The following is a 14,685-nucleotide window of genomic DNA, read 5'->3' as shown; positions in this document are numbered from 1 at the left end:
CTGCAGACAGATGCTATCACTTCAGTGCTCTCAAATGACACACACACACGCTCAAAAATATACAAAGCTGATTGAGGCGAAACTTTCTCGAGGGGTGCCAAGAAAGAACACATTCACCGTTCGCCATTTCCAATTCAGCGAGGAAGCAGCCAGTTTCAAGTGCAAATAAAATACAATAACGATAATGATAAGCTTGAAGGGGCATAATAGACTTCTTTCAGCGTTTGGGCAAGGAAAGTGTGATTGTCATTTCCTCTATGCTTGGCATGACATGCCGTCATTATCACTGTCAGCGCGAACGTCGCTTTTAAAGCCGACACTATTTTTATCCAATTCATGTGCCATCTCCCGAGAGTACAAAGAAAAGCGACTGTTCCCGATCTGTTTGCCGCTGATTAATCTCCGTCGACGTCTGACAAAACCTACACGAGCGGCCACGACGACTCTTTAGATAGGATATTCGTGGCTCACATTGTCCGGATTTTTGCTCTGTTACATAAGTAGATTGAGTTTTGGGAAAGATTGTTTGAGTGGCCACCGGGGGCAGTATCACACAGTTGTGAATACACAAAGAAGAGCTGTAATATGAATCGTTCTTCGCAGGGGATAAAGAATATATGCCTGCAAGAATAGTCACATTATCTGTTTGTTTTCAGTTTTCAGTTACCGTATTTTTCCATGTATAATGCGCAAAATGTAACTAATTTATTGTCCTAAAATCTGGAGTGCACATTATACATGGGAACAAAAAACGTTTTTATTTTTTTTTTTATTTTTTATCCGGATATGATACGGAGGCCGCCATTACAGATGCGCTTTCTTCTCTGCTGTTCACTTCAAACACGCTCCATTCGAACACAATGCTCTCGTATCAGACGCTTGCTCGATCACCTGCTCGTTTGCTGTCTGTCACAATGTACCCTACACAAATCCGAAACATTTCTTCGCTATTGAGTTTGCTAGCGCATGCGCAGTGATACTGACCGGCAGAATAACATCCGGTTGTTCCCAAAGACGATCTTTTTTCTGAAATAATTTTACGTTTACGGACTTAAGTAGGAGTCAAAATTTGGGTGCGTATTATACATGGGTACAGGCTTTTTACCAGCATCGACATGCCATTTTTAGGGTGCGTATTATACATGGGGGCGCATTATACATGGAAAAAAACGGTATATTCATTGCCGCTAGCTAGTTAGGATTTCAAATTATGTGTTAGCATTACGTTAGCAGGCTACAATTTTGTTGTGTATAGTTTTGCTGTATTTTACCGTGTCACCTTGGAGTTCCCTCGCTATTTCATAGGACTGCAAACGTTATCCAAAGAGATCTTCATAAATCTTAGTGGAGAGGTATATTATGGGACAAGAAAACGACTTTTGCTACTTTTAGATTCATTCTAGTGCATGTAAACCCAGCAGAATGCTCTGGTGTGCACATAAATAAGCATCTATATGCTCAGGTGGCCCATTTTCTGGCCCACAGAAGTCACCTGAGCCCCTTGGAACATTCACACAAACACACTCAATAAAAAACACACAATGCGCACATCCCGCATGAGCGCCATTTAAACAAACATCAGCGGATGCTAATGGACAAAATAACAGTTTATTGTCAATTTCCGGCTCACGCTCAAATAAAAGTCTTGCCGTCTAGGACACACAATGGCGGTCCAAACGTTCCATTTTACCCCGTCAACAAAGGGAGGCGCATTAAGCGCTGGCTGTGAGCGAGGTTAACAGCAAAACTGACAGCGTGCCACTCGACGCGGCTCGCCTGTGAACGCCACGTGGATTTATTCATAAAACATGTGGCACATGCATGAGTGGCGCACAGTCAAGTGCTGAAGGTGTGTGTGTGTGTGTGTGTTTTTTATTTGACATCACCAAAATCTGGCATATGAACAGGGGTGTGTCGACTTTTTATACCCACTTTGGTGACCCTAATGTGCGTTTTAAAAAATGTTAACAAAATAGTACGAGACCGTTTTTAGAGGCTGAATTTGCCTTAATTAATGTTATTTTATTTTAATTTATTGCTTGCATCAGATTTTATTTTAGAGGCTGAATTTACCTTAATTCATGTTATTTTATTTTAATTTATTGCTTGCATCAAAATAATTGCTTGAGTTAGTTCTAATTCAATAGAAAAGGGAAAAAAAAATCATAATTAAAATGTAATTGTTTTTTTACAGCATGAAAAGTTTAGTACAGAATACACAAATGTCCTAAGATTTTTTCTAATTCAGTAAAAAGGGGGGAAAAAATCATAATTAATGTAATTTATTTTACAGCATGAAAAATATAGTACAGAATACACAAATGTTCTAAAATATGAAAAACTTTTTGACTCGTGTTAGACGATCAGGCGGGATCGAGAACACGAAGGAAGCGTCGAACCACAAAGTAGTCACGAGCAAGTCAAAACTGAAAGAAGAGGAGGCGATGGAGGTGGTAGGCTTGTTCACGCTGCCGACCTCCCGCACACATGAAGCCGCCACGCGCTTCGCAGGCAGCAGATATTAATAACTCCTTATTAATATTCATCTGCAGTGAAGTGATGGGAGGCCGAAGTAACCCAGATAGCATTCGTTGCTCTACCTGTCTCTCGCTGCGTGTGATTCAGGACTTCACTCAACTTGACCAAGGAGCCAAAATGTCCTAAACGCAAATGTAGCAACACTAGCTCGACTTCCCCGCCATTTCGTCCCCCTTGACGCATGTAAAGGGCGAGCAGCACGCTTATGATTGGACACCGTTCATACGTCGCTCTCTTCCTCCTCCGCTAAAGTAATTGCGCACAGCCTCACCGCGTAGAATGGAATACGCGACCTTGTCGAGGTCGTTAGCATGCGAGCGGCACTAAGGCAGACTTAGGTGTCCTACACTGTTACAGTTTCTTTACCCGGGCTGCCATCTTGCCTCGATTCATTTTCTGTTAGCAATGTCATTAATAAATGTTTATTTTGGTCTCATTATCTTCATAAAGCAGTTGAAAGTATGTGTGTACAAACAAGTGGTGGGCAATAGCAAATTAGCTAACGATTATTGCTAACGATGCCTTTTATTGGTCCGAAGCTTCGAGGCAGAAAGTAATTGTTTCAGCACTAATTAGAAGCAAAAGTTATTCCTTGACCTACTCACAACCAAAACAGTTTTGTGGAAAATAGGTCATTTATGTTGGCATAATATTGTTTTTTATTCACTATACTATACTGCAGATCGCAGATGCCCACAATTAAATATTACCTCCTTGGCAGTCAACATCTTTCATTCCATCTTTTTGTCTATGGGGACTAGAATAGGATTTTCCAAAGTTTATTTTAGCCAGGATTGAAGGGGTGAAAAAAAAACAAATGAAATAAAACAAATCCATGTGTCGAATGTCAAAGAGGATTTCAGATGGAGTAGCTTGGCTCTGACTAGCGTCTCTGTCAGACTAGTTTGCAACTGGGCCTGAGCCAGGAGGGAATGACTCGGGTTGCGTTCAAGTCAAGCCGTGGCTGACTTTCCTCGCGCTCCAAAGAGAAAACAGATGTAAATTTGGGGTCGCCGGCAAATGAGAAGAACAGTACACACAACCAAAACACAACACTCAGAAGAGTCACCAAAAGAAATGACAGTTTTCATAGGCTAACAGTAAAACGGCCATCGTTAGACCAGAAGCCAAGGTGACGCCATTTCGAAACCCGTGATCTCAAGAGGAGCCCGTATGTGGAATCACAACAACCCACAGGGGAGCCATCCAGCATCCACATTTCGGCGTGTACGCAAACGCGGAGGGTCGGCGAAAAAAAGGTTCACGCGGACAACGTAAGGTTGTGATTAAGCGATGAGTCTGCAAGGCCATAAAGCGCTAATGAATGCGCTCTCATAGCTTCGCAGCAGCGGCTCGGGGGGAGCGTTTGCTTTATGACTCCACACGTCCCCCTGATGATCAGGGGCTGCTTGGGACCGGCTGCAGAGCACTTTTAATTTGTCATATAGCGTATATGAAAAAAGGTGCTTTAAGCAATCTAATAGGATGACATTTAAGTGCTAGTTTGAAAATTCTGCTATCGTCGAGATAATAAGGTTCATCTTTGATTGGCACGATAATATGACTTGTTCCTCACAGAAGATAAAGAATAAAAGCTTATGAGTGTTGTTGAATTATCTGTCTGTGTTGCTCCACCATTTGTGTTTCAAACTCTTTTTCGCCGTTCGTCACTAAAACAAGAACCGCCAGCTATTACCGCCTGATTAAAATAATTTAAAATAGAAAAAAATCTACGGCTGGCAGATAGCAATACTAATGCTATTTGTTAGCTCATCTATGGAATTTTACATTGTTAATTAGCATTAAGCTAAACAGACTAATGCTCCGTGATTGTTTTAAACACACAACGGCGAACTTTTAACTTCAACTGTAAGACTTTTTTAACTGCTGCCAACAACCTCAAATCATATCTCAAATTCCTGCTCGCAAGTGAAGCAAAAAAAAAATGGTTAGGGCATTGCATTGGAATCTTTTTAATGGTAAACCTTTTGGATGTTGATGTCTAATGGCCTGAGTGGATGTTTCATGTTTAATGTGCTAAATGAGACCGAACCATTTAATCATATAAATGACTAATATAAATAAATAACGCTGAGCAAAGAAAATTTGCATTGCAGCCACTTCAGTTCACACGTGACTCTAATTAGTCAAACAAGGGCGTAAATTCAGTGGTGCATGTTTCTAAATTCCCGCAATGAGCAAGGTTATAAAAACTTCAAGACATTCAAGCTTTGTACTATCATTTAAAGATGACATTCTCGAAGACCGAATTGCGGTTCAAGTTCATTTGTCGGCGGGAGCGTCTCCGTTGGGTTGTAATGGTGGAAGTAAACATGGAAAAAGATAGAAGGTCGAAAAAAAAATGGAGATGGGATATTGGGAGTGCGACTGAGGAGAAGATGATGCTACAGGAGGATGACTCATCACACGCAGAGTCGTGAAGCTCGCTGTCGTTCTTCACACACACACACAAACACACACAGTCATCAACCATGCCTATGTCTGATCCGGATTCCCAAAAACGCATCTCAGCCGCTTGTTCCTAATGAGCCAAAATGGCCGCCGCCGCACCGCCGTTTCCAGGCCAGCAAAGACGACGGCCCCAGGGGCGGAGAAACTGGGCGAGAGGAAGGCTCACGAGAGGCCGGATTTAAATGGAGCTCATTAGCTGCTGGTGGCCGGGAGATGTCCCAGCACACTGAGGCAACACGCACACACACACATGCGTGAACACACAATGTGATACGTACAATTGGACGCCTGGCTGGGCGGCGTGTGCTACAGATGGCGTTTGCGATTTTGGACATTGGTATTGAACTGCCCTCTCTGCTTGTCCACCCACTCAACATATGTCCCAGTTATGCTCTACCGCTACGCTGGTGTCACTTTTGGGTCGCGTCAATCCTGATGACATCCCGACGCCTAAACCCAAAACACGTCGCGCTGCCTTTTTTGCACTGTGCAGCCAAACTCTCCTCAGAGGGTGTTTGATTGCTGTTGCCCAGACCACACATATCCCAGGCAGAACAGGCTTAAAAAAAAAAAGAGGGAAGGGCCCGCTGTAAATTCAAAATCCTCAGAAGTCTCAACATGTTTGGAGCAGATTTATTTGACATGTGTCTGCTCAGTTTGTCAAGATACAAGATCCACTTGGTGTTTTTAAAACAATCAATCATTTAGCTTTGGCTGACAAATAGCATCTGGCACCAAGTATTTGAACACAAACGGGAGAGCAACACTTGTAGACAGACACTGATGGGCATATCTTCTTTATTCTCTGCTAAATCAAATCCATATATATATTATTATAAGGCAGGCTGACAATTTTTGAGAAAATTAAAAAGTACGCCTTAAAGTCCAAAAAATACAGTTTCGATTATGAATTTTAATAATACTGAATCTCATTAGATTGGGCATCTGTACCAAACATTGTGGCCGATGAGTAACAAACAACTGACGTGTCATCTACCGCAAATGTGTGAACGTTGACTGTAACACACACGCATACACACGCACACACAGGGAACAATTGTTCTGGCAGGATCTCCGAGTCATAAATAGGCCGGCCGTGCATTCCAGCAAAGGTTCCCGGTGTAAACATTTAGACTGAAGAAATCTCAGCTCATTTGTTGTAGCTCTGCGTTCACCACCACAGTCGGAATGATATAAAGCACACACACAGGTGGAAGCGTTTATGCAAAGAATTGCCAAACACACGAGACAAAAGTGCAAGACTGGAATTTGACGCGTAGCGTGAAAGACTGGAATACTGCGAGACCACGTGGCAATTTTGCTCCCTCCCCCTACAGCCGGAGAAAATGGGAGCCATCCTATCTTAAAACCGCAACGACTACTACAGCGGGAGAGGAGCGATCAAGTCAACAGAAGTAAAAGAGGAAGAACGCGGAGTGATTCACGATTGCGTTGAGGAACGTAAAGATTGAAAAGGTTCCGAAATAAACGGCTTCCTAAGGCTTTTTTATGGCATAATGATCCCTCTATTTTTTTTTTACACTCAAGACAATGTGCCAACTTGGATTCCCTGGTGACATTTTGTCCGCACGCAACGCTTACTGTTCCAGCACAGGAGAGCTAACATGTAGAGCCGATATAAAAAGTTCACACACCCTTGTTCGAATGCCAGCTTTTTGTCACTCATCAAAAACTTTTTGTATTATTAATTACCATCGTTTAACCCAGGGGTGGGCAAACTACGGCCCGCGGGCCACATCCGGCCCACGGAACCGTTTAATCCGGCCCGCCAACAAATTGTATTATTAAACTTTTTTTTTTTTGTCATTTTGCCTGCAATGACTGCGTTTTCCCAGTAGATGGCGAAGCGCTCGCCTGCGCATTTACTACCGGAAGCCGTGTTAGAAAGCTCGGTGCACACTCACAAGTGCGTGTACGTACTCAGTAGTACGGACTTGGCGCACTCTCGCTCTATTCGTATCAGTCCCGAATTTAGAGCGTGGGCTTTGACGACAGCATTCTTATAATTCGCGCGCTGAGCTTTCAGATGCAGTTTTGCGCTAAAGCCACCCACAAACCTTCCTCTGGAATCCTTCCATTAAAATGAGTGGCCCGAAAAAAAGAAGTGAGTGCCGAGTGTTTAAAAAAGAGTGGCCAATTTGGCTCGACGTACGCGACGTGACGTTCAGCCACATCAACATCAACCCGTCACAGATCAAGGTAAACGGACCAACACCTCGGATCTCGCCCAAGAATTGCCACAACAAATTTTACTCCAGACTATGACGCACTAGCAAAAAAGGGACACCAACAACACTGTTCCCACTGAAAATGAACGGGAGGCTCTCAAGTTTATTGTAAAAAAATGCATTTTGAATATGATTTGTACACATAGCAGGGATTGAAACTAGCGACCATTCTCATTTTCAAACAATGCAGGATGCCCAAGGACATTGATGCACCACCTATTTGCGACTAATCTTAACCTGTAAAGTTCTTAAGGCTTACTTTAAGCAAGTGTTTCCCGTTTCCTCACCTCTGTTACCAGGTGTTTGCGAGTTAAAACTCTGCTCTGATTTTCAGATACCCCTCACCGTGTTGCTGTTTTGATTACTTTATTTGGATGTATGCTTTCACCGATTCTTCAAGATGATATATTTGGTCAGAATGTTTGCCGTTTGATGTGATCTCATGAGATAAACATCTTTCATTAATCTGACCTGCAGGCATTGAAGTGATGGAGATTGTTATTCATAATAACAGTGTCGTATTTTATGAGAATCACTGATAGCAGTTTTTTAGTGAATTTTTTTTTTTTAATGCTGTTAATAAATGCATTTGTTTTCAAAAAACTTGTTTGGAATATCCATGCTTTACTACCTACTAAAGGCCAAGATCTTTTATGCAATGACCTTTACAGGTCGCTTATATGACTTCACACAACGCCTACGTCCATCTGCTCCTGGTCCGGCCCTCCGGTCCAAATTTAGAACCCAGTTCGGCCCGCGAGTCAAAAAGTTTGCCCACCCCTGGTTTAACCTGTGCAACATAATTTAAAAAAAATGTTTTTTTCAAGTGGGAAATTGAAAATAAGAGAAAAATGGGGTTGCACAAGTGTACACACCCTCTTATGTGTGCTCGTTCTGAACACACAGCCCAGTTATTGAAGGGTGTGCACACTTGTGCAACCACATGATCTTGGTTCCTTTTTACTTCCACTCTTGGAAAAGATTATATCCAAAATGGTCAATTGAGACTCATTGTTGTCACGGGAGCTTTTTGTATACCGGAAATAATTGAACCAAAGGGACAGATTGGAGCACATCTTTTAAAAAAAAAGATGACAACTAATAGAAGACAGAAACAGCACATAAAAAAGATGAGATGAAGAACAAGCAGAAGAGCGCTGGAGAGAAGAAAAAAAGGAGTCCAAGTTTAGCTCTCCCCTGAGGACTCCTCTTCTCCTCTGCTCTTTTCATCGTCCTCCTCGTCTCCATCCATCACAAAATAATTAACTTGCTATAAGTGAAATTAATTCCACTAATTGGTTTAAAAGGTATTTTTGGACAGTGATGGCAGGAGAGGGAAAAAAAAAAAAAAAGAAAAACCAAAAGATGTGACCTCACCAGGCAGGAGGTGAACTGAGTGGATTTCTGGGCGAGTTTGATGAGGGGAGATGTGAACTTCTTGTGACCTCACAAATGCCTGCCTATTCCTTTTCTTACACTTACATTTCCCCTTTGGACTCATTTAATACAACATATGCTAGCACACGTGGACACTAATTACACAAAAAGGGGAAAAAAAGGGTGAGGAGAAAAAAAAAACTGAGCGCGTCTAGACCAGTCAGGGAGGCTGTGAAAAGGTCCTGCAGGTGAATTATTCATCTGCAGCCATGACACCCGAGGGCGATCGACCTCCATGTAACAGAGAGCGAGAGAGAGAGAGAGAGAGAGAGAGAGAGAGAGAGAGAGAGCGAGCGAGACAGAGACAGACAGACAGAGAGAGAGAGAGACAGACAGACAGACAGACAGACAGAGAGAGAGAGAGAGAGACAGACAGACAGACAGACAGAGAGAGAGAGAGAGACAGAGAGAGTGTTGTTCCACCTGTGTCGACATCAGGACACGAAGCGCAACCTGCTGCTGTCACTCACAAACACACACGATGACGGATAGTGTTGCTATGGAAACCACAATCTTGGGCAGTCACTTAAAGTCACTTGTGGGAATCAAACCTGTGGCCTTTTGGTCACGGGCCTCATTCTTAGGGCACTCATGCTTACTCATTAGTCCTCCGTAGGGATGCAAATTAATGAATACATTTGATTTATTTATTCGAGGACAGCCTCGTGAGATGGAACGTCTCATTTTCGAGCGAGGGTCATGCCACCAAAAATATTGATTCATATTTTTAGCTAATAATGTACATTCTAAAATAGAGTAATAAAATAATTATTATAAATAGAACGTAACACATTAAACAGTTTGTGCATCCTGTTTTAATGCTTCAATTGAATTCTTGGTGCGGCTCCTAATGATGTGCCTGTTTTGGCCACCGGGGGCAGCATAATTCATTTTTAACTTTACTTTTTGTGACTCAATAAGCAGAGTTTGTGTTAAAAAATCTTAAAGCGTACTAAAACAGCGATTTCCAATGCTAATTATTAGCACGTCATGTTAGCATTAAGCGAGCAGGCAAAATTGTTCAATTTTAAAACTAATTCTGTCTGTTTTGGATTTAATTTCACAATTATTTTTTGGTGGAAGTATTCTACTTGAATACTAACGGGGTGTATACAGCAAATCCTGCCTTGTTTTTTTTAATGCTCACAAACGACACAATCCTTCCATTAGCTGTTATTAAATTAATAACCGCCATCATCCTCCTTTGCCGCTAATACGCTATAATCGGCTGTCTCCACTCTGCGGCCTCTCAAAGCTCGCACTCAGCATTAGCAGGCCCGCCCGGCGACGGTTGAATTATTTAACACACACTTTCCTCACCACGCAAAAAGTTTGGTGCGGATGAGCATCACACACGGGGAGAGAAATCAATGCCGGATGGAAGGGAGCAAAACTGTTGGCGCGCCATCTAAAAGGTTTAATTAAAGTAAATCTAAGTGATTGATTCATCTGCTTAGCTCCCGCCACTTAGCTAGGCTACATGCTGGGAAAAACTGCATTAAACTGCACGGACAACCACTTGATCCATTTGGAATTTGCAAAAGTTTTGCGTGGTTGTAAAAAAGTTTGTCTGGATGCTTGTTGCTAGGCAAAATAGTGTTATCTCTAAATATATCTTAGGTTGCTCTGTTATACCATTACAAAAAATCTCGAACCTTTATTTACCATACAAAACGGGTGATCAAGCCATTCATTTAACTTCAAACACCTTTAAAAGTCGTTTTTACAAACGTCCAACGGAAACAGCATAAAAGCACTGCGACGTCTCTTGACATTCTTTTGCGCTCGTTCCACTTTGCTTTGGCACGTCGCTTGACTTCCTGCTGAAATTAACCAGGCGGTCCCAAAAATAACACCTAGCGAGAGAGGCTGGGGAGAGGGAGGCGGGAGATGATGCGAAGCACAAAAAGATGCGATGAAAAGAAAGAAAAAAAAAAACGAGGGGAGGGTTGCGATCGTGTATTTTGGATATCCGGACGGAGAAAACTTTGGTAACGGCATTTTTAAACAGCCAATAAAAAGCAGGCAGATGGTGCAGGTGTTCCTATTATTCTGGCTATCATGGAAATAAACTTCGACACTGAGCTTGATAGGTCGGAAAGATAAACTCCCATAGCAACTAACGACCTTATGGGGACTACAAAGTGCTATAATTACACACACACTGCGAGGCTACACGTTACCCCCGTACGTAAACACTCAATCAGACATGACGTCTTTTTTCGTCTCTGGTTCCCTCCATCATACGTGTTAATCAGCGCCGTGTGGCGCCACTCCACGTTCATTACTTCTTGATGAAGACATCCATTAGGAGGGAACTCTGATTGTCACCAAACAACAGCATTGTGTGTTTGCCAGCGCGTCAAGTTGTACATCACGGGGCCTCGACACGTACTCGTCTTATTCCGCGTGTGCGCGGCGAATACATTATGAATCCAGAGCGGATGTAATTTGGGGTGGGCTAATAGAGGGTGGTCATGGGGGCAGACCTAGTCGTGCATTATAAATCACGTCAGCTGGGCCGCGCCTCCCTCAAGGTGACCTTGAGAAAGCTTACCGGCAAAGGTGATCCCGTTAAGTCTGTATTGTACGGACACAGCTTTGAATGATCATTTCTAAAATGATCCTAGGAAATCACACTGTCCCATTGCTGGTGAGCTATTTTTAGAACGGATAGCTAGCTAGATAGCATTAGGCTAGCATAACGCTAGATAAGCATTAAACTCGTGAGCTAGCATAAATGATCAAACTATTTAGATAGCTAGCTAGCTAGCAAAATAGATAAATATTAACATCTTTGTAATAACCTTGATCTTTTATACTATGTTAAGTCAAGGATCGAAATGAGTCGGGTTAAACTCAACGACTTATTAAATCTATTTCGCCACTGTTTGCTCCAGGCCGCCTTACCTTAGTGCACGCCTGCTTTAATTTGATGATCTGGCTATAAATAAACCTTATCTCATGTCCCTCTTTGCACTGGACATATGTGCGATAAGACCCTTTTTCAATTACCCCGTCCGCAAGCTAACAAGGCGAGGACCACCGCCCTTGCGATTTTTTTTTAGTGCAATTTGAAACTAAAGCGTTTGGTTATTGAACCTGGTTGCTATGGAGACAGGAAGCATCTGTCACTGATGTCACAGTTGGAGACCCTCACTTGACATTCATTATTGCTTTGTGGAAGGCTGAGGCCGAGATTGTGTTGCTTTGAAATTTGTTGAGACGCTTCTAAAAAAAAAAAGAAAAAGAAAAAGGCAAACTAGCCTCAATTAGCGAGTGAAAAGGTGCCGATAAGGAACGCTAGCTTGCCCGCCGACCTTCCCTCCTTGATCTTAAACAAGTTGGACGGAGTGCAGCTGGCGGCGCCGGGTGCTATAATCCCTCTCGCGGCGAGAACAAAGTCACGGTTGAGAGGTGCTGATCGATACTGGAAATTGTGAGTGCTAACTAAGCTGACAGTCCAATGAGAAGTTTGATTTGAAACAAAGCCAGACACCAGCTAATGATGAAACCCAGAAATGGAAAAATATGAACTGGCTGTAAATTAATAAGTCGGAGGGAAAACAGTGCCCCTCCAGATACAACAGGGGGCGCTCTTTTACAAGGTTTTTAAAAACCTGGAACAGATTAATGGCATTGGAATAGGTACAGTGTTTTGCTTCAAAGTGTATCTAAAGACACCACTGAATATGATTTACGCCCCTCTGATTGAGCACTATGAAATCCGCCTAGCAACAAGGGACTGCAAAAAAAGAAAAAGATTTGCTTGTCCTTGATGCTAGCTAAAATTTATATCGTTGCAGCTGAAAGAACTGAGAAACACGACTGACAACTAGCGCATTTTATTACCCTCATCATCATCATGAGGAGCGGAGGGTGCAAAGACCATAGAAGGCAAGGTGGTGTTACAAAGAGAAGCGCAAGAACTGATTTATCATTTCCAGGGCCTGACCGGTCCTCGCTGACAGCGGCGAGCTGCCTTGACTCAGCCCTGCAAATTACCGCCCTACCTCATAGGGCCCAGCGTGACCTGGGCCTATAGATATACACTACAATGCAGGCCATAAAAGCAGCATAAGCTTTTGATTTCCTCCCTGCCGGCGGCGGTTAACACCGTTGCTGTTCGCGTCACATTTAAATGGAACACCCGCGTCCTTATCTGTCTATTCTTGAGAGCCCCGATGTGCGATGGGCCCATTTCACACATTGTGAGACCGTCACAAGTCTCCTTTTCTCCGCTGCCTCGCTTATTCTTTTCATGTGGGCTTCTTCTGTATCGAATGAAATGCTAGTTGAGATTATGGAAACATGAATTGCAGGTACGCGTGACAGATTATGTCAAATGCGGTTCATTTTTAAAGTCATTCCGACGGCACAACTGTCAAAAGTGTCGATACGTACTCAATCCTTTATACGTTAGCATTAAGCTAGCAGGGGCATGTTTGGTTATTTTAAATACAAACTGTTTTTGTTTTGTATTTATTTCAACGGTCAACCTGAAATGTGAGTGACATTAAAAGCCCAAAGTCTCTTTTACTGGAGAATTGTTCACTTTCTGCCAAATTCTTAAATTGGGTCAGTTGTACACAGGCAGTTAAAAGAAGCCTTGGTGATTAACTCTGATGGCCACCAGATGCCCGACAGACACGCACACAAAAACGCGCACAAGAACGACCGCAAAGACAGCGACTAAATGAACCCAAGAGCAAAAAAAGGTCTAAAAGCTCATATACCACACATGTCTTTATGCTTAGCGTAGCGCAAATATGCATACGTGATCTTAGAAGCTTCCAATCAAGCGGCCAATCAGATTGCAGCAAAAGAGCCTGGTCAGACGAAAGGAGGCGCTGCCAAAAAACAAAAATCAGCCATGAACTCATATATAATAACCTCAAAGATGAGGCGATATATTTATCCGGGTTGCAACTAGCATGCTAAATGCTAATACAGCAGGAATGCATCTCAATCGTATTTAGTTGCCATTAGTGCAAACTGGGAGCTATCGAATCTACTTTGAGTGCAAGACCTTGTCCAACTAGTCCAAGAAATACAAGCAATTAAGACAAATATGAGGAAAATCAACAAGCCATCTCCAAATTGATCATATCCACATCCCACAGGGATGACGTTTAGCTAAATGAAGAAACATTGGGAAAAATAATTAAGTGATTTCCCCTTTTTTTTTTCCTTTTAATGAAGCATTCCGCGAAGTTGCTCGACATCTGCGCTCCAATCAGCCCTGATGCGACGCGATTTGACGTCCTGCATCGTTAGCGCTTGTTGAGCCATTAGCCAAAATTAGCCCTGGCGCAATTAAAAAAAAACGCATTAGCATGATGATATGAATACATTAAAAAAAAGGTGTCCTAGGGAGAAGCATGAAGACATCTCAGTTTCTTTTTTTTAAATGCCACAGTGAGAGATGGAAAAGTCTCCGGGGACCGCTGCCATGTGCGAAGAGGAAGATATCGGCAAATTCATCAGCGGCTTCTTACGCGGGCTGAAATTGGTACATCAACCAAAATGGAACTTTTGTGGGAGAAGTGAAGGGGAAGGAAAAGGATGAAACCACAGTGGGTTTGTAACATGCGCCACCAAGCCAAGGACATTGAATCAGTCAGCATTTAAGTGGCCGCAGAACAGCAACAGATTGACAGCAACCACAGAACTGGGTCATTAGACAAGTTGGAGAGAATTCTGAGTTGTTTCAAATAGTGGTCACAATACTTTCAGGCTTTTACTAGAAAGCCTAACAAAAAGGTCAGCAAAAGCCTACTAGAACAATTTAAGGTACTTTGGGGTAGTTCAGAGGCCCTTTAAATTGTCCCAGGAGTACACTGATTTCTAATTGGTCATTTAAAAACCAGTGATCAATTCTGAAACCCACCAAATTCCAATTATGAGGGTGTGCATACTTGTGCAATCTGATTATTTCAGTTATTTAAAAAAATATATAGTTGAGTAACTTCAACATAGTTGCTTGACT

General features: G+C 42.5%; 1 protein-coding gene across 3 annotated transcripts in view; it reads right to left on the bottom strand.

Annotated features, from left to right (window-relative positions):
* Window positions 1–14,685, bottom strand: part of cacna1c (calcium channel, voltage-dependent, L type, alpha 1C subunit) — an 81,831-nt gene that overhangs the window by 59,514 nt on the left and 7,632 nt on the right. The gene's annotated exons all lie outside the window — the stretch shown is intronic.

Source organism: Syngnathus typhle, linkage group LG21, assembly GCF_033458585.1.
Source record: "Syngnathus typhle isolate RoL2023-S1 ecotype Sweden linkage group LG21, RoL_Styp_1.0, whole genome shotgun sequence".
Lineage (NCBI taxonomy): Eukaryota > Metazoa > Chordata > Actinopteri > Syngnathiformes > Syngnathidae > Syngnathus > Syngnathus typhle.
The sequence above is the reverse complement of the archived record's forward strand: the minus strand, read 5'-3'. Positions and strand labels throughout refer to the sequence as shown.